This window comes from Sander lucioperca, chromosome 2, assembly GCF_008315115.2.
Source record: "Sander lucioperca isolate FBNREF2018 chromosome 2, SLUC_FBN_1.2, whole genome shotgun sequence".
NCBI classification, from domain to species: Eukaryota; Metazoa; Chordata; class Actinopteri; order Perciformes; family Percidae; genus Sander; species Sander lucioperca.
The window spans coordinates 5,198,384-5,219,149 of record NC_050174.1 but is presented as its reverse complement, the minus strand read 5'-3'; positions in this window follow the sequence as shown (position 1 = coordinate 5,219,149).

Here is a 20,766-nt window from a genome sequence, read left to right as displayed (position 1 = left end):
GGGTTCAGTCACGGCTCTGTCAGACGCGGCCCGGGTTCGGACGGAAAAATTCGGCCCGATCAGACCTCTAATCCAGAGACTGAGGCCCTCCTCTTCCCACTAGGCTCCCAAGTGGAATCTGCAAACAGTCTTGGGGGGGATCAGGCCCATCCTTTGAGCCACTAAAATTGGCAGACCTAGACATCCTGACCATGAAGACAGCACTCATCTTGGCCCTTCATGTTCTCTAATAGTAAACAATAAAGTCCATTAGTGGTGGAGCATGTGCTTTTAGAACTGTAATTACATCCAGGTAGCTCTTAGAGTATTTACCCCAACAGACCTCAATAAATCTCTATACGGCCTCCACACACCACATATCACACAAGCAGCTGTTGCAACACATGCTACTCAGCCATCAGCCTGTATCCGCGGCTGTTTAAATAAGCCTGAAGGCCTTTCATATCACTGCAGACAAACACAAGCACATATGGACCAACCAATAAAGACCTAACCTCCGACACAGGCACATGACCTTAATCTCCCAAACATGGAATGGAATGGAATGAATTTAACAATATAAAAATACAACAAAGCAAAGGTACACATGATCACTTTGACCACATGCTAAACTTTCCTGATCTGCTGTTGATGAAAGGATCAGTGTCATTTCAGAGAGTGATAGAGACAACATGCTTTATTAATGTAAACTACTTAAAATGGAAAGTTTCTTCTTAGCTATTTTGTCAGACAATTTCAAGGAAGATAATGTGATTGAGTGGTGACTGATAGTATAACAATGTGTAGGGCTAGGTATCGTTTTTTTCATATTTTGTTTGCATGCCATCACATACCCATAATTAATGCTCTGGTTTATGATTAAAGCAACACTATGTAACTTTTCCCACATTGGTCCCCCTACAGGTTGTCTCATTGGAACTACAGCCGAGCGAGCTGTTAATGCTCCACTATGTTCACCAGTTAGTCTCTAAATGTGTCTGTCTGCTGTTCGGTGCTAAGCAGGTAGTGTACAGTGGGTCTTTATTGCTTTTTAACTAAAAACTACCTGCTATGGCCATAAACAACACTATGGAGAAAGGTGAGAGTGAACCGTGGACAGCTATTAGAGTTGAAACTCACAATAAAGCTCTGTAAAGCTGAGGGGAGCAGCAGATTCTGGTGATAATTCTCTGTAGGTCCCAAGAGCAACCCTTTTCACATTGTCACATTTTCCCATTTCATTTGATACATTATTATCATTTAATGTAGCCGCTTTAACCAAGTGCTTCAGTGGCCTCTCTCTAACCAAACCTTGACCATAGTATATTTGCCATAACCACAATCAGTCCCTAACCGTAACCATATTGTAATTGTTCTGCCCTGATAAAAAGTGAAAACTTTAAACATCTTGGCACTTAACGTAACCTGGGGTTTATGAACCTTTTGTTTTTTTGTAATTTAGGATACCAGGTTGGACTTAAAGAAAAACAGAAAAAAAATGCACTCCACTGAACTCCTCTGTACCATTTATGTTTCAGTCTTCGAATACACAGTTCAAAGGATATTTAAACAACAGAACACTCAGCGGAATACCATCTCACCATCTTGCATCATGGCTTTCAAACTTGCGTCCCAGAACCCCATGCAGTTTTTTGGAAGGCCTCTAAACCTTGAGTACCAATTTAAGAGATTAGAGCCAGAAAAAGCACACAAGACCAAGACAAATGGCCCCCACAAGATCTCCCTGGGCCAACCTCTGGCATCACAGTCTGACTGCTATAGAGACGTCAAGTAGTGGAGGAGGGAATGTGAAACCCTAGCATGTTCCCCCATTTGGCACGTTCCTGAGGCTCCAACACAGTTATGAGGCCACTTCATAGGAGTGTAAACTGTGTATTTAAAAAGCCGTCATTGTGGGACTAACATTGGCCCTAGTGTAGGTTGTTAGAATAACTGAATGACACAATGGTTTCTTTTCTAAATAAACAGATGTGGGTAGGCTATTAAAACCTTAATTTTTTTCTCTTCCTCTTGGTCTCCTCCTCCCCTCCTCCATCCCATGTGTAAGTGGCCTCACATACATGCATATACACACACACTCACTCTCTTTAACTCACTCTCACTGTTTCACTCTCTCTCCCTTCGTCCACATGTCTAAGAAAGGCAAAGGGCTGGTTTCCTCCTGCAGCTGTTCAGTACAGACGGGCCTCTATTCCAGCCTCCACAGTGAAGTGATATTGGTCGTCTGCCTTGGCTGATTAATTGCGTGTCATTCTTAACTTCTCCAAGACCACTGCCCCTTTGCAGCCCTCCTGAAAGCACTCCCACTTGTCTCCCACTCCTCCTTCTCCCACGCTGCACATGGAGGAAATGAACTCACCACAATCCTGCTGGCACTAGACTATCAAATCTATTTCTCAATGAAAGATTACTGTGGGATTTCAAAAAAGACTGAGGCCGGTCCAAATAATAATAATTCATAAGCCCTGTGGATAGCTAATGAAAAGCAGCTTACTTCACACAATTATAATAATAATACGTGGTATATTTGGCATTAATATACTACCAAGATAAGGTGAAAACTGTTCATACTGAATGTTATTAGAAAACGCATCTACTGTAATAAGATCCATTGCCACCAAAAGATCGGGACTTAGGAGCCAAAAACAACTGGAAAACTGATCATTTCAGACCTGTGTCAAGACTACCACAGTGAAAACACAGAGAAGGCACTTGCTGGGTATTGAACTCTTAATACTTTTTAAATACTTGTAATTCAGTCTCTAGTACAGAATATATATAAGAAATAAAAAATAAATCACAATTGGCACTGAAATCTAGATCCAGAGTCTGAGTCTTATTGTCTTTATTCTTCATGAAAGGTGGTAAAAAAAAAACTATTGATATTGTCCATTTAGTTACATATTTTTCCTTTGTTCCTTTTGTTCCTCGTTTTTGGGAGGAGAGTCTATGGATAGAGGGTGTCATATGCTGTACAGATTGTAAAACTCTTTGAGGCAAGTTTGTGATTGGGAATTGGAGCAATATAAATCAAATTGACTTTCTGCTGCTCCTTTCAATCAACAGGATTCCAACATTTAAAAACAGTGGATGTGTAAGATTCACACAAAGCTTGCATTTGAACAAATAGCAATATCCAGTTCTGGTAGCATATGGCCCATTGAAAACGATCGCCTCTGTAAGGGGCCATGTTTGGGGCTATGAACTAAGTCAAAGAAACTTCAAATAAGAACCTGGTTCCTTCAATGGAAAAAGACAAAAACGTTCTGGGGTTGTATTATTTTGGAAGTCTGGGTGGAACTTTAGCTAGACAAGGAAAAACACACATTATGAGCTACTGAAACTACTGAAACTATGATCAAAGGTAAGTAAATGTACATAACATGAAACTTAAGCTGGAAGTATGTTTTAAAAGTCAGAACATTTCAACTACTACTTGCCAATGTCCCCAACAAAGTAGTGCAAGAGTGCATTCCCAGCTGGTTCTGCAATGCTGATAAGGCAGTGTGGCTGCCTGGTGACCAAATAAAAAACACATGTCTGACATAGCATCAGAGATGCATCAATCTTCTGTGAACTCTTGACTCCTATGGGATTACTGTGGATAAGAAATATGTGACCAATCCACATGTTGAGTACTTTGAAGAAACACAGACGCCATTTTGGAGTGTCAGATTTCAGAAAAGGTTTTTCAAATACCTGCATTTGAAAAGTGTAGTATATTAATGTTGGTTGTATTTACTTTTGAAGCTTGAGTCCATTCCTTAAGGACAGTTGTTCTATTTTATTATAGCATAGTACTGGTAGCGTATGTGTGAAGTGTTGCATTTCCCTTTGTATACTTTAAAACATATGTACGTAAAACGTAAATGTACCAAAAGGTTCAATGTAAAAAAAAATGTAATTACAAATAAACATGATGCAGGATATCTTTGAGATGATAAAACTCTGCTTCTGTAATCTACATAATTCCGCTCTATTTGCTTAAAGTGGGCTTTTATAGGGCGATCAATACACTTTTGGTTGTATCGTTTTTGCCGTGGGCTGCGTTGTGGTTATCTGAAGGAAGTCATAGCAACAACAATATCAGAAAGCAGTAAAATATTTATACCAAGCCAAACATATGAATACAAGACCTGCTGAGAAACCATCCTGAACACTAGGATGGCTTTTTTAACTGCAGATTCCCTGCCTTTACCTTTAGCTTCTTTTGGCTTTATGGGTGCCAATAACCTTTGCCTCAGGCTAGATGGTGTTTCATTGAAGACAACACAGCTAAGAGAGGAGGAGAGCAGGATTAAAAATACACTTCCTTGAACCAAAAGGCAAAAAGTTGATCTGAGCCACAAATCTCAAATACAAATTAGTGTTTACTTTGGGGCCATATTATTTATTCTGAAACAACTCGTACAGACATATATTGACAGGTTTACAATCGCAATCATACAGAGCAACATTGTTTGGCCTGAAGACATATCAGGTCAGGGAAAAAAGCATTTCTCCACATTTTTTCTCAAAGTGAGCAATTACTGCAGTATCAGGTCCTTCAAGAATACTAAATTAGCGACCACATCATAGCACTAGTCCCAGAGAAGGTTAAGTTGACTAGGAGATGAATGTTTCTTGTTTGGGATTGCAGAATAAAACAAATGTATATTTACTGATTTAAAACTTTGTCAAACTTATAACAGATTGACAATTGAAAAATGTCAGGTTTTGTTATCTGGCATTAATGATGTTATTAAGGCATTACTTTGGTAAAACTGTTACAATTTGAGGTCTTTTTTTGTCTGATTAGCGGTAGCCTGTCGATTAGAAAAGCAATAAGAAGAGAACTACACCTCACTATATAAACTTTGAGGGCAGCTTATTCTGATATTGTTGCTTTTTTTCTTCTTTTTTAAAGAATTTATCATGTAAAATTCCTTCCACAAAATGTAATGTCCTTGGCAAACAGAGGTTTTCATATTAATGCATTTGGTCGGCTCACATGTGTTATGGTCTAAGATTTCCATTGTCAGAAATTACTACATTTAATCATTCCACAAGGATAAGTGTGGCGTAATCGTTGTGTAATAGGACAAAAATTATCCAGGGAAAGATATATCACGATGACTCTGACTTTTTACAGGACATTTTTATGCTCTAAGGACTCACTCATGGTTTTATCTTTCTATGCACAAGACTTGCTTTCCAGCATTTTTCTCCTGAGTAGGAATCCAAACTTGCAAACAAAAAACCATCCTGCTGCTAATGTTTTGCCACAACATACCCCGTCAGTGTCTGATTTCAACTGATAACAGCCGTGCAATCACTCTAGTGGGGCCCCAGATGGTTTTGGACAGATTCATCACAACTAACACACCAGGTCAGCCGCAGGTAATCCATCAGGGCGCGGGGCTAATTCAGCAGTGTCGGGCAGGAGCAAAATAAGATGACTCCATTGACACAATTTATGGCTTCTTCCAAGTGTGTGGCTCCATGTTTGCATCGTTAGAGCTGGACTGTACACAAGTCATACACTAATATAACACGCATCTACAAAATCTGTAATAGTTTTACCTTCAAGGTTTTTGTATGAAGTCACACACACACACACACACACACACACACACTGACATTATTATCTTACATCCATTATCTCCCTGGAGGAAATGCTCTCACTCTATGACCATCCTGTATGATGTGATGTTCGACTCAAATCCCAGGAGCAACTGACAAAAGTAGCCCAGTCAATGGCCTCATTACTCAGAAACCTGGGAACCTCCTAAAAAAACACAGGTCACACAGCATACAATAATTACTAGGAAAAATTAGGCATCAGTCCAATCCAGAAAATGTGTCCCATTGCTAAAACCTCATTACGTGAAATAAAAAGTCCTTTTGCAATGTCTAAGAATTTGACTGTAATGCTGCATTACAAATACTAGTACAGTGCCCGTTGAAAATGTGCCTGTGTGGAACGGGCGATTGCTTGGCCTGTGGTATTGCTGCTTGTATAATTCTTCAAAACCAAATTGTACCCCAAAATTACTTACAGAAGGACCCAAACCACTTAATATGCAACTCCACTGTATAGCCTACTACTGACTTACAGTGTAGGCTACGTCTACATCAGAGGAAGACATTGTACTTCTATATTTACCTGACAGAGAACGGAGCAGATTCAGAATTTAATCACAAAATATCACAATGACAATGTGGAGCAATCAGACATTAGCCTCATGGCAGTGCACTACCCACCTGGCCCGTTATGAGAGCCAATCAGCACCTATCTGCGTTCATCAACCACCAGAACCGGACCGTGTGTGTGTGTGTGTGTGTGTGTGTGTGTGTGTGTGTGTGTGTGTGTGTGTGTGTGTGTGTGCACACAAAGAGAGAGAGAGAGAGACGGTGTTGTCTCGTGTTGTATGATCGTTAACGAATTTAACACTTCAGCAGAGGTGCTAATTTCCATACAGGTTGAGTGGCTTGATGGTTAATGGTGAAGTAGGGGATTTGATTCTCGGGGTATTTTGGCGATGGTAATGTTATTAGTGTTGTAAGTTAGCAGTAGACTTAATTAACCCAACCCAGGGTGAGTCTGATGAAAACTGATGTGTCTTCCCAGTTCTACTATGAGATTTTCTCGCATTGCACAGCGCTGTGAAGGAATAATCTCCGAGATTATGTTATGTTCTTCCACCTCACAGCAATTTAATACAATAGCAGGAAAAGAGTCAAAGGCTGTAACCCCCCCCCCCGCTGTTGTAAAGCGTTCTGCATATGGCATCTGCGTGTGATGTGCAGGTTACCTTCCCCCCAATCACGCCCCCAAACACGGACACACATGCATAAATACAGATACATCTCACTTTATTAGATAGATAGCCTGCCTATAAGTGGCATCACGCTCTGTCTGCCACTTGTTGTCTGTAGCTGGCTGTGCTTTGCATGTGTGGGATTCTGAAACGTCCTTAAATTCGGGAATTTCGTTTGTTTATTCAAAGTCAAAGATCATCATCATCATCATCATCATCATCATCATACTTTGCACATTTTTGTAGGTCTGAGGTGTATTTCACATTTTAGTTGCCAAAGCTCCGCTGCTTTCTTCGACCCTCTCTGTGTCTGGTCCTGCGCTGTGCTCACTCAGTGTGCAGTGTGAGAGGGAGAGTGGCCAGAGCGGCAAAAGCCAATGGGCCCTATCTTGCTCCTAGCGCAATTGACTTTGTACACCGACGCATGTATCATTCCTATTTTGCACCCGACGCACAGCAGACTTTTCCCTCCACAGACTCACGTCGGTAAATTAGGGAATGAACTTGCACTCCCGGTGGCGGTTCAGAAAAAGAGGAGGCGTGTTCCAGCGCAAACATTCCCTAGTGCTATTTTGCAGTTTCAGAAAACAATTCCGCCATAGACCAGGAAAAACCTAGTCTAAAGTCAGTGGCACGTTATTCAGATGCTATTTTAAGGGCACATGCTTGGCCATAATGTAGTGTGTGCACACCCCGCATACACTTTGCTTCTCTCATCTCACGGACCCAGCAGTTCCCATTTTTGCAAACCATACATATACAAGGAAACAAGGAAAGGAAGGAGAATATGATATTTACACAACATTTCCATGAATCATGGATGTGTTGATGACATAAATGAGGAAATATTAGAGGACTTAAGGAGATGTGATGTTGAACTGCATGTGCCGATGCCACTTAACCCAAATGCCCAGCAGCAGCACGGGAGAGGAGAGACAGAAGAGCTACATCGTCTATAGTGAGGTAATCTCAGTCTAATGTTAGACTACATTGCAAAAATATTACCATGCATTCATAACCTCGTGATTCAGTGAGAGTGAGCCCAAAACATGGGAAAGTATGTTTTTGTGACATTTCTTTATTTACATTTTGTCAAAAAGAAAAATCAATAGCAAACGTCGGTCTCCTCGGCTGTGAACCGCTCCTTGCGTGCGCCCATGGATGTATTAAGAGTGTGCGCCTAGCAAATCTGCTATTATAATAGCAATCCGCCATGGAACAAGCGCGCATGCTTTTAAAAGGGAATGAGAGATACATTTTAGATTTGCGTCGGGTGCAAGAGTCATTTATCCCGCCGGTATAATAGCAATAGCGCCGAGATCTGCCCACAAAGCTACTTGCGTTTGGCGTTTGATACTTGCGTTTCAGATCGTTAAAATAGGGCCCAATGTGTGCTTCTTTTACTGATATATATTTAATGATATCTTTTGCATTTCTAATCCACACAACGTGAAACTTGGCACTGCACTTACTCGTGCCCGTAGCAAGACACCTGTCAAGTTTGAAATCCATCGGACTAACGGTTCGAGAGATATGCGCATAATACACACACACACACACACACACACACACACACACACACACACACACACACACACACACACACACACACACACACACACACACACACACACACACACACACACAGACAGACAGACAGACAGACATTCCTGCAATTTGTAGATAGATATTGGTAACATAAACATAACATGTGGCTCATTATGCATGTTCTGCAAAACATCTGTAGGTCAAGGCCTAATGACTTCATATCCCACACTGGAACACTGAGAGATTCTCATTAGAGTCGTTGCCACGATGGTTTGTGTTTGTTTGGTTCATGCTGTTTAAACAAGTAAGTCAAACTGAATTCACATCTAATTTAACATTGATCCACAGGATGGGGACGCTCAATATAGTGATGCTTGAAGCTTAGTTATTACAAATATTTATTGGACAAGTCATCCAAATATCAGTTATTTAGCTCCAGTCACCACTTCTCAAGCTTCCTACAGTGTCGGCTGTTGCTGTGCTTTATTAAAGGAGGTTATGAGTTTTTGGTTTGTTTCTTTGCTTGTCTGTTTGTTAGTTAGCAGGATAACTCAAGAATGACTTAACAGATTTCAATTCAATTAAGTGGAAACTTCAACCAGGGGCCATGGAAGTTTGGGCTCATATCTCCTGCATCATAACGTGTAGATTCCTTGATTTATGTCCATTTAAGACCAAAACAGACTTTTAGCCAATATTTTTTTCAATACTTTTACAAATTCTTCTTTAATAATTAAAATGCAATTACATTGTCTGCACATGACACATTACATATTTGGAAAAGCTTTAAGAAATTCATTAATTTGTTTGTGGTTGTTTTTAATAACCCAAACCATTTTCCTGTATTTGCAGAAATCTTCTAGGTGTGGCCTGTTTGATATAAACCACCATAACTCATTGCAACCAAATTTCCATGACACAGAAATATGTCAGCTCTGAGCAATCTGAGTAACTCTGATATGTTTTGCCACAAGTATTCTGAATTTTGCACAATTCACTATACGTGTCTATTATGAATATAACTAGGAAGTATCCAATACTGTATTCTCCAAAATCTCTGGGCACCATTGGCTCTGTGTGATTGTCTAACGTGTTAATTTGGATACATGTTTTCTATTAAGAAAATATATTTAGAGCATTGTTCACCCTTGGTGGATGTATGAGTGCTTTTTACTTATTTCAAGAGTTGCTAATGATTTGATTATTTAGCCTCAGTAAAATCCAGGCTTGTTTGATTAAGGAGTCAATACCTTTTATGTACAAAAAGTGAACCGTTGCCCATGTCTGGGGGGTAAAATGCATCAAGTCTTAAAATTAAATCAGTGAACCCTTAAAACCATCATTAAGACTATTTAAACTAAACCAAACACCACATAAAAGCTAAATTAGAAGTAATAAGATTCAGTGGAATGTGTTTAGTCTTCCTCAAAAAGTTGGAAACGGTGAAGAAGAACTGTTCTGGCTTGTTAACTGAAACAGGAGAAGAGAGGGCTAAAGAGAGAGCAGGAAGCACACATATCAGGAAGGAAAGGATTTCAGAGCTTTAGTCTCCAAAAGCCAAAGCTCTGCCAAATTGAAGAATATAGGTATAAAAGTGTTATTTTTTCTATTTATATGTGATAAACAAGTGACCTTTACTGGTGTTTCTACTTTTTGCCCAATGCATTGTGGGATTTGGGCTTCAAAAACACTATTAAATGTTAAATGTCACAGGATTGTGACTTTAAGCCTCATAGAAAAGCACATACATTTAACTGGATACAAGTGTGTAAGTAAAAATAAGCACACATCACTTATGCCTCATAAATGACAAAATCTAAGTAAATAAGTTCAATTTAATGAAGGCGTGACACATTTCAGTTTCAGTCAATGCTCTGAAGTTCTCCCCTTTGGCTGCTTGGTTTTGTTGCTGCAATCACATTTCCAATCCAGGTGTGCACCTATGATTCCTCCCTGTTGTCTCTGTGTGTTAAAGGGCAGGTGTGTCCCACTGTGGTGGCCAAAAGTTTACGACCTTCCATAATCTGTTACCCTGCACTGTTAGCCTCTGGTCGTCCTGCAAGCTGGTAGGAATGTCAGCTGGGATGTGCTCGAGACGCCTTTTATGACCCTTGGGTGCCTGCTAACTCAGTCATCTTTCCAAACCTAACTGGAAATGTTTCGGGGTTTTGGGGATGTTCACTCATTTCTACAAACTAAGCAGTGTTGGGAGTAACGCATTACAAAAGTAATGCAATTACAGTAATGTATTCCTTTTTGCTGTAACGCAGTAATATAACGCATTACTAATTAAATTTCGGTAATATTATACTCGTTACAGTCTCAGTAACGCGAGTTACAACGCATTTTAACGCAACATTTAGTGGTGCGTTTTTTTTTAAGAATTCACCAACACCGCGACACATTTCTTCACAGGAAAAAAAAAAGCCGTATTATTTTCCTGTCGCTGTATTCGATGGTTGAGATGACTGCAGAGACAGATACATTTGCGAGATGGATATTATTTTCAGGAGTTATTACGCTGCGTTGAAGTGAGCTGTCCTGTTTCTGTTCCCGTGGTCAGAGCCAGAACCAGAGACGGTACGGACAGCATGTATGTCCCAACAGGTGACGGTACGTCAGCGGCTGACAGATATAAACATGTCGGGAATTAATGATGAGGCTTGCTACACGTAAATATCATTGCATTTTATCAGCCGTGGAGAGTAACTATGCCTGTAGTGGAATGGCTTCGAATGACGACCAAAAGCGCTCGTCTTTTACTGTGACCATTTACTGTTCAATATGTTGCAGTTTTACAAACAAGAAAGTGAACAACTTGAGCCTGACGGACATGTTGCATCTCAGTAAGCTAGCGAGAGTAGGCTACACAACAGACAACTTCCGTGTAGCTTACTTCAAAATAAAAAGCACTTCCTGTGACGGTTCGCAGTAAAACTAAATTACTGTTAAATAAGGTTGTGTGGGCTACTTTTTCACAAATCAGCTGTAAATCAAGTACTGTAAATAATGTAAATAGTGAGTTTTAATCACACTATAATTGAACATTTCCTTTAGAGTGTTTTAACCTAAACAACATGAATTTCTTATTCAAGTGCTATAAACAAACATTTTACAACAATGCCGTACTTTTAATTGAGTATTTTCATTTTCTCCTAATTGCCTATTATACGTTTTACTTATCTATTTTTTATAGCTTTAGTTACTTTGCATATTTATATTAATTATACAAAATATTAAAAATCTATGATGTATTAAAGTGGATTCACAAGCTAGCTGCCAACTCAAACTTTCCCTGTTATTTTGGTAAAAGTAACTCAAAAGTAATGCAAAAGTAGTGTAACGCATTACAATTCAGAGACAGTAATATTGTAATATAACTAATTACTCTCAAATGACAGTAACTAGTAATCTATAATGTATTACATTTAGGAAGTAACTTGCCCAACACTGAAACTAAGAATGTGTATACAGACATATAACAAAGAAATGTATGTCTAATTTCAGAGATTTTACAATAGAGACTCATGGGACAGCAAAGACTGATTCTCTAGAGCAGACTCTTGACAGTGAGGCCACATCTTCACTCTATTACATACCATATCCATCACCACGAAGGACACTGAGGCAAAGGGGACATTTGGCATAATCACGGTCATTTCCTGGACCCAGCCGTGCACCCCGGCTGTCTCTATGTATGGAGTCTGGCAGTCTGGGCCTGCATAGACAGTGCAAACACACAGCGAACACACTCATCCATCCACCACACAGCAAACCTCTGATCCATCTGCGACAGCAGCCGAACAATCTGCTCCTTCTTCTGCCCTTCCCTGTCCAGACATACTGTCTGTCGCAATCTGTCCTCCCAAAATGAAGATAAAGGAGAACACTAGAGCCTGATTTATCAGTCAACATTGAACTATCTGAAAGTCCTTTGCACAGATAGCTGGATAATGTCAACTCAAAGACCTTTCTCTGCCCCTGCGGATTTCTTTTATCTACATCTTCCAGACATATTCCTGAGAATACTCAAGAACACTAATGATAAGCTTGCAGTTTCAAAGTTAGAACTCAAGGAATATAAAAAAAAGTGTGTTTCTGTGTCTCTCGTTATCAAAGCAGCAAGGCTGACCATGCACATGTAGATTGTAGTAGAAGTTGTGGTTATAACTGTAACAAATAAGAAGGCAGTTTCCATGTATCCATAGAGGCCTAAGTTGACCTTTGGGGTCAAAAATATCAGGTACTCCAAAGCAAACCTGGTAAAATTAGAAAATGATAGAAACACAGCTGCTCTCTCAGCTAAGAATGTTTCAAACAAACCTGGCATTTGTTAGTGTGTTTTGTCAAAGACACCTTGACAAAGGCGCTGACACCAGTTATAGTCTTTCATTCAATAAGTAGCACCTCTGTTAATTTAATGCTGGTTTACCATTACAGAAGCTAATAACAATAGCCTTACAAACTTGAATGTGTTATTTATGAGTTGTGTGACTTTTTTCTTAGACAGTAATTCAAGTTTAAATTTAAAGCGAACAAGCTCCAAGCTGATAGTTTTCTACTTTCAGCAAAAATGGAGAAGCATTTTCATTTATTTAGAGTCATGTTTTTTTTTGGCACTATTTTAGTCTCCACCAACTCCCAAGGTAAATATCTGGATCTTTAGCTGCTAAATGCTCCACTTTGTTTACCAGCTAATGGTTAACTTTGACTTTGTGCCGTTTAATGCTGGGTTTGTCAGAGCTTTTTCACTGAAAACAGCTACCATCTAGGCTACTGATGAAACAAAATTGATGAGAGCATTGAGACTCATCCAAAACAGTTAAGTTGCGCACCTTTAAACCAAAACAATAATCCTTATAATTTCATAATTTGACATTAGATAATGTCATTTGATTCTTTGTTCATGAAAAAATTGTATTGGGGCAACAAATCTGTAATTTTTACAAGAAATAAAGTCATTCAAATTCCAATCTCTAATCTGAGATTATAATTTTAAGTGGTTTTAACTGATTTAATTCGAGACGTAAACCTATTTGATATATTTTAGTTTGATAAATCCATCAACCTGTCAAGCACAACAAATGCAGGCCTACAGAAATGTGTCTTGGTGGCTTGACAATGTACAGAGAGACCTATTGGCATGTATGGTCCAAGATCAACGGTATCTTACATTAAACGGTAAAATGACAACGCAAGAAACAACATCTATCCTTCTGTGCTAGTTCTCGTCTTTCCAACTCCTCTACTCCCCTGTCAAGTTAAATGCTCTGCTGATCACATGAAGCATAAATGCTTTTCTTGTCCGTCAGCGCAGCTTAACCTACAAATAAACGATAAAAAAATCTAATGTGATATTATCTGTAACTGGCATCAAATGTTCTATCTAGAGGTGTTGTAATGTAACGTCTCAATTCCCTTCAACTTCAAACATGTTTTGACAAATCTGGCATGTAGCGACAGTTTTTGTTAGGTTTTTAAAAAGTATGCAGACTCTGATAACTGTCAAAATCTGATCAGCGTAATCTTTCTGATGAAAGAGACTTTGAACTAAAAAATAGGTTAACAGTGGTAAAATGTCGCTTTTCTTGTCGTGTCTTTCTCACCTGCTGAAGTAGTGACAATTCTCTCTCCATGTACAGCAGTACAACATATTGTATTTAGACAGAGTTCATTGTGTTTGGCTTTTACATGAAGTGATGAATGCATGCTTCCAGGGCATGACATTAACATTTTGGTGCACCAGCTTGCAAGTGTTTTGGCTGCATGCTTTTTTAGTAAATATTGTTTGTAAGACTGGGCAATCACACATATTTCTACTAGCCAAAAAACTTGCTATAGCATTCAGTTTAAAATGACTGTCGCTCTACATTTGGCTAAACAGTACAGGCGTTTTCCCCTCACACAGAAAAAGAGGTCAGCACGTCTGGTCTTTGAAACTTTGATATCAAACTATAAAGCACACTCAGGTCTTATCATTAAAGCATTTTCTAGGCTTGAGTAAGCCTCTTCACAGAGGAAGAAAGACACCCAGGCTATGCTTTGAACTTGAGATACCATGGTCTCCACATGGTGTGTGTTAAGGAAGTGCTTTTGTTTGTGTGTGCATGCATTTGCGTTTTCATGTCAAAGTAAAATTAGGCATAAGGAACATTTGGCAGGTAGAATATGCAGAGTACAATTTTCCTAAATGTTTGGAAAAGAAAGAAGAGTATTTCTGTTCTGACATTTCTCTTGACTGTAATGCTTCCTTCAACCTCAAATTCATTCAATGTTAGTTTTTCTAGTTGTACAAGTTTAGAGCATCCAGAGGAAAAACTCTCCAGAGCGAGGCCTTGAGAGTCCAAAGGATTTCTTCTAAGTGGCCTGATTTTTCCATCAGACTCCACTCATGTCTCTGGTTGGAGTTTAGGGACAAGCAAGATCTGATTTACACATCCTCTAGTTTCCACACCCACCCCTACCATACCTGACAGGAGCAGCTGCTCCTTATGACTAATAGGCCGTCATCTTCAAAATTCCTACAGGGCTGCCCTGCTCTCAGCATTTCTGTCAGCACTCAATATGACGTTCTAATTTTACCAAGGCTGGCACGCCTGTGAACCCTTAGTGTGCACACTCATATGCTTGTATGTATGTATGCTTAGTTGTATAGATTAGCTCTTTGGCAACATGCACTAGTGGTGGAAAGTAACTAAGCAGTACACTGTACTGAAGTGCAATTCTGAGGTAGTTGTACTTGAGTATTTACTTTTTCTACTACTTTATTCTTCAACTGCACTTCATTTCACAGGGCAATATTTTACTTTTTACTCCACTACATTGATTTGGAAGCTACAGTTACTAGTTACTATACAGATAAAGGTTATATACACAAAGTATAAGATGATATTTTGAATATGATGTACTGCTTTACATACTCAGTATATAAAGAAGTAATCATCTCCACCGGCACCTTGATCAGCTACACATTAATAAAATGCAGCTTACATGTTAATGCGTCAGCAATAGTAATCCAATGACATCATATGTAAAAATATAAAAGTGACTGGGGCCATTGATTCTCCCTAATGAGCACTTTTAATGGTGATACTTTAAGTACATTGTGCTGAAAACACTAATTTGAAACATATTTCTACTTGAGCAAGCTATTGAATGCAGGACTTGCAATTGAGTATTTGTACACTGTGGTATTGCTACTTGTACTTAATGATCTAAATAATTTTTCTAACAGCAATGCAAGGATAAACTGATACAATTAGAAAAAAAAAAAGAAATAAATGGTGGTGTGTTACTGGATTTGTGGAACCAGTGCATGCTGACAGAAAATATATTTTTGGTGAGAAACTGGTGTTGTAACATCCCTGTTAAGAATTCACACTCTGAAGTTGGAATAGCTCATACACAACATCCAGTGCACAACGTACACAAACCAATGCAGGGCCTTCAAGGTCTTGTTAAGGCTATGGAATGAGCCACACAGCCCTCTGGGTAATGGACAGGGGATGTGCTGGAAGGAAACTCAAGCCTTCTTGCCATTCCAGGCAGAGCACAGCAGGCCATGCTCCATATCAATGACAAAAGCAGACAGGCAGCAAGCACTGATGCATAAAACATGAGACTGAGAAAGTTAGACAACTGAGGCAATTATAATTTTTTGAGGAACATAGGAAGTTGCTGAAACAGAACGTCTAATAGTGTTTGGTAAATTAGAAGAACTTCATACACCAAAGTATGTGGGACATTGCTGCCTTCCTTTCCCTTAATGTGACATCAGTGTACAATATGTAACTCTGATGGGAAACAAAGGTAGAACAGACAGCCAGACTAATTACTGAGGAAAAAGTATTGATATTTAGTGAAAGATGACTTTGCTAAGGAGTGTTAAATCTAAAACAAACACATTTAAACAAGAATGCAGTCAAACTACTGTGTAATCCACAACAATACAGCAGTTTTGTATGAATTTAGACAAGGCCAACGAGTTGTTTTGGTTGAAACCATATGGGACTCATTTGCGAGGGAACTTCTGGCATCGATTGCAGGGCCTGGTTTTGATGTTCAGATAGGCACCGTACACATTTCAGTCAACATGAAACTATTCCAAGATAAATGTGTCGCCGTCACTGTAATAGTGAGGAAAATTCCAAACCTAAACCATTCACACATTTAAATTACTTTTATTTCTTTTTTCCACACTTCAACAGAAATGTAAGGAGTTAACTTGTTCCATATCTTCTTTTAACTCCATGCTACGTCCATAAAAAAACAAATGTCAGTTTTAATATTTCTTGTCTAGAAAGTCGAGCACAGCTTTTTATGGAGTGACATTCCAGTAATTGGATTCCATTTAAAAAAGTGTAAAAACAATTGTGTCTATAAAGTTACAGTGAATGTTTCTCAGTTCAACTTTAACAGGCAGATTTGTGTCTGCTTTTCTCTCCTGCTTGGATCAAATTAAGTTGAGGGGCCTGTTTAGGGAGAACTAAGGCTACAGCAGGGACCAATACAAGGTTCAACTCCAAAACTCTCCTGTTGCATCAGCTTCTCATACAGTTACATCAACTCTTTGAAAACACAATAGGGCACATAGAGAGCAAGAAGCTTCCCAAAACATGAACCTCGTGATGACTGTGTGAACTAACCTGTGACATCTAAGACAGGGAGCCAGAAGTACATTTGTGAGAGCTTTACTAATTATAGTTTTTAGTCGTAAGTAACAGTTCAACTATTTGACTTGAAGTATTTTTGGCCAGTAGCATCTTTATAAAAGTTTCTACTTACAGTACATCACACAACTTCAAACATCAGCTGCAATGGGCAAGAGAGAGGCCGTTTGTCCCCCCAGCTCTTAATACTTGAAAAATACATTAATAAATGAAATGACAACATTTAACTGGCATTGGTTGTTTAGGATTTCTTACATGAGGTTTTTCAACAATGTTCTCACGATGAAAACAAAAGTGCAGTGTCGAGTATGGGTCCCTACAGCAGCTAAAGTTAGTGGTTTCCCAAACCAAGTCTTACAGATATAAATGCATACAAACAAATTGTACTACCTAAAGTATGTGAAATTGCTGCTGATTGCGGTGCTGGTAATCATTCATATAATGCTGTTCTTTGACAACAGCAACTTATTTCAATCTGGTATGTTGCACTTGAGTGTTTCACAGTAATGCCCTCAGCATGTTAGCCATGCTGTGATTACAATCTGAGCAGCTTTGAGAATGCTATTTGCTTTAGATGTGTGGTAAATTACATGAAAAACAAAGCCTACACACACATATAGTAACATGCAGACACTGTGGCACCAACATACCAAATGTTGCACCATTATGTAGCTCCCACCTCCAGCACTTTTGACACTACCATACTGTCCTGGCAAAGCACACTGGAGAGGAAAACTAGATTAAGAAGTGTACTAAATTGTCTCAAATTTCCACTGGCCAACTTCTTGCTCCTTTAAAGCTAAATGAACGTCAGAATTTTGTGGGCACTTTTAACTATTTTCTTGGAAATCACAAAATTTGTTTTTCAATGCTGTTTTCATCATTTCACAATTACTTCCAGTGAAATCCTCAAAGGCCAACTGTTGTCTTGTGTTTATCTGGCTCAGACTTTGGACTTGGGTCAAGAATGTAAATGTCCAAGCAGTAATATAGTTATGTAGATTAAAACATTGTGAAGCATCCTTTAAATCATTGAGTGCTAGTTAAATGCCACCCAGCTGCTTTAACTGTACTCATACATGAATCATCTCTTTTGGCCACTGATACCAAAATGGGTTTGGTCCTACATGAATTCAAAGCTAATTTAATCAATTCTTGTAAAACTACTTACTGAGATGCATATACAGTAAATTATGAGGTTTGACCCAACAGCAGTAATTGATCATTGAATGACCTACAAACCCATGTTATAAATAAGTCAACAAGTTGGCTTTGGAGCAGGACACAAGTGCAGGTATTACACATTATTCAGGACAATTGAAAAGCCTGAGGTGAATGTCTTCAGCTGAATTTGACAGACTTAAATCAAAGTGTCTGCATGGAGCCTCTGCCTTTCTTTTTTTTATGCAACCTTCATACGCCACAAGCAAGGCCTCTTCTCTTCTTCTTTGAACAGTATAGAAGCTTGCTGTAGCTTCTTCTTCTGCAGGCCGGGACTCTTTCAACCTGTAACTTCAGTCTAGCAGCAGCTGCGCGCCCGCATGGAGTCGCCTCCATGAGAGATCCATTGCCTGCATCCAGCAGACAGACAGAGAGAGATTGAGGATGGGGTCCAGGGTGACAGGCACCGCAGGTTAGGTTTCACATTCACACATTGATACGAAGAGATATAGAGGATCACTAACAGGGACTGAGACACCCACTTTAAACGCATGCAGTACTATTCTTTTTAAGGTTGAGGCTGGTGTTATTCTCTATTTAACAAATCCAATGAAAAGACCAAAACCAACAATGTGTAAGGCTGTCTCTTAATACTTTCGGACTTCCGTGCTCTGTCTGTGGCACTAAAGACCTAAATGGCCAAGCTGGACATTGTAGTTTTTACCAAACATTACTTGAAGAGGAGTAAATCGTGCATTTGTTGGGGACTATTTTGAGCGATCAATTAATCCAAATTTGAGATATGGTCACATTACATTTCCATCCTACGAATCTGCCTCGCACTCGACCCCCGAAAAGAGATGCAATGTCGCGTTTCGGATGTGGGTAATAAATACATACTGATCAAAATCATCGCAAACCGTTAACAGGCTGGAGATCGCAGCGAAATAGAAAACGTGCTTGAATTTGTCCATCGTACAAGCTTTAATAGAAGTGAAAGGGAAACAGAGCGAGTATTCGGTAGACAGGAGTGTAATGTGACCATACCTTCAAGTATTACCAGCACCAGGATGGTGTATGTGGGGTTGACTCAAAATAAACTACAGTGCCCATGTTCATCGTGATGAAGGAACATGTTACCTAGTGCAACAGTTTAGCTAACTGAAGTTTTTTTTAAACGTTTTATGGACAAATATGGAGGTCAATGGCACAAAACAATAAGATCTATTAGGTTTTGACTAAAAAAAATACAACAAAACCTAAAACAAAGAACGTCTAAAACTATTGATTAAAACTTTATCTGATGCTGGTATGCCTTTACCGGAGGTAAGACGATGGAAGAATTTGATGGATCTATTATCATTTTACATTAATGATTTCTAAATAAGAGCCAAATACTTGAAAGGAAATGGGATACCTTCACTTCTGGTGGCGACAGCTGGTCAGAGAGAGAGAGAGAGAGAGAGAGAGGCGTGTGCGTGTATGTGTGTGTGTGTGTGTGAGAGAGAGAGAGAGAGAGAGAGAGAGAGAGAGAGAGAGAGAGAGAGAGAGAGAGAGAGAGATAGAGAGAGAGAGAGAGTGTAAGGGAGGATGCAGCTGCAGCCTGGCTACACGATGGTAGGGATCCAGAAACAGATGGGGGCTTCAGACTGCACTGCAACACGATAGCCATTTTGAAATACCCACATATTTAAAATAAATAAATAAATAAAAATCACTTTCTGTACCCAGGTTCTTGAACTTAAGAATGAGAGAGAATGAAAACTCTGCATTTTCCCAAACCCCTATTTATCTAATAGTTTATCTTATGTTTTTAAGCCCATACATCCGGATGACATTTTCTTGTCCTTTAAAACGTGCACACTGTAAACACTTTTAGCTTTAGGACTTAATTGTGTTATGCCATTTGAAAAGATTAATTACACAATATTTCATGCAATTTTTGTCTTATGTAAAGCTTCCCATGACTAGAGGCATCAGATGATTATGGAGTCCTGCTGTCCAGGACTGGAATCCAGCTTTTTTCCAAAGAGTTAAGGTTTGAAATGACTGAAGAACTTTGGTATTTGAACAGAAGGAAACCTAATATTAGGAATGCCCCCCCATAAAGTATATTTCCCTCCCCCCCTTTCTCAGCCTCAGGGATTAGAGCCTAGAGCCTCATTAGATATCACTGTATGATATTAGCAATTTTGATTGAGCAGGAATGTTGCCAGAAATAAATGTAAGAATTTGTTCCTACTAATATTTGCTGTTGAGTAGAACTTCAGTAAGCAAAAGATAACTTGATTGGAAGTCAACTATGGACTGGATTATGCTGGATCTTTTTAGGCTAAACTATACATTTCTGTTTATTTGTATTAGTCAAATATTAGCCATTTTATAGCAAATGTAGAAACACAATAAGTATAATAAATCTTTAGTCTTGCTATACTATAACTAACTATATATATAACTATATATATTTATGTCTAACTTTACTTTTTGATATATTCATTTCATTTTACTTAAACATAACTCAATATTGAGTTACTGTTTTCCAGGTGACACACAAGAGATCCAAGAGTGTAGATTACTTATTAACACCA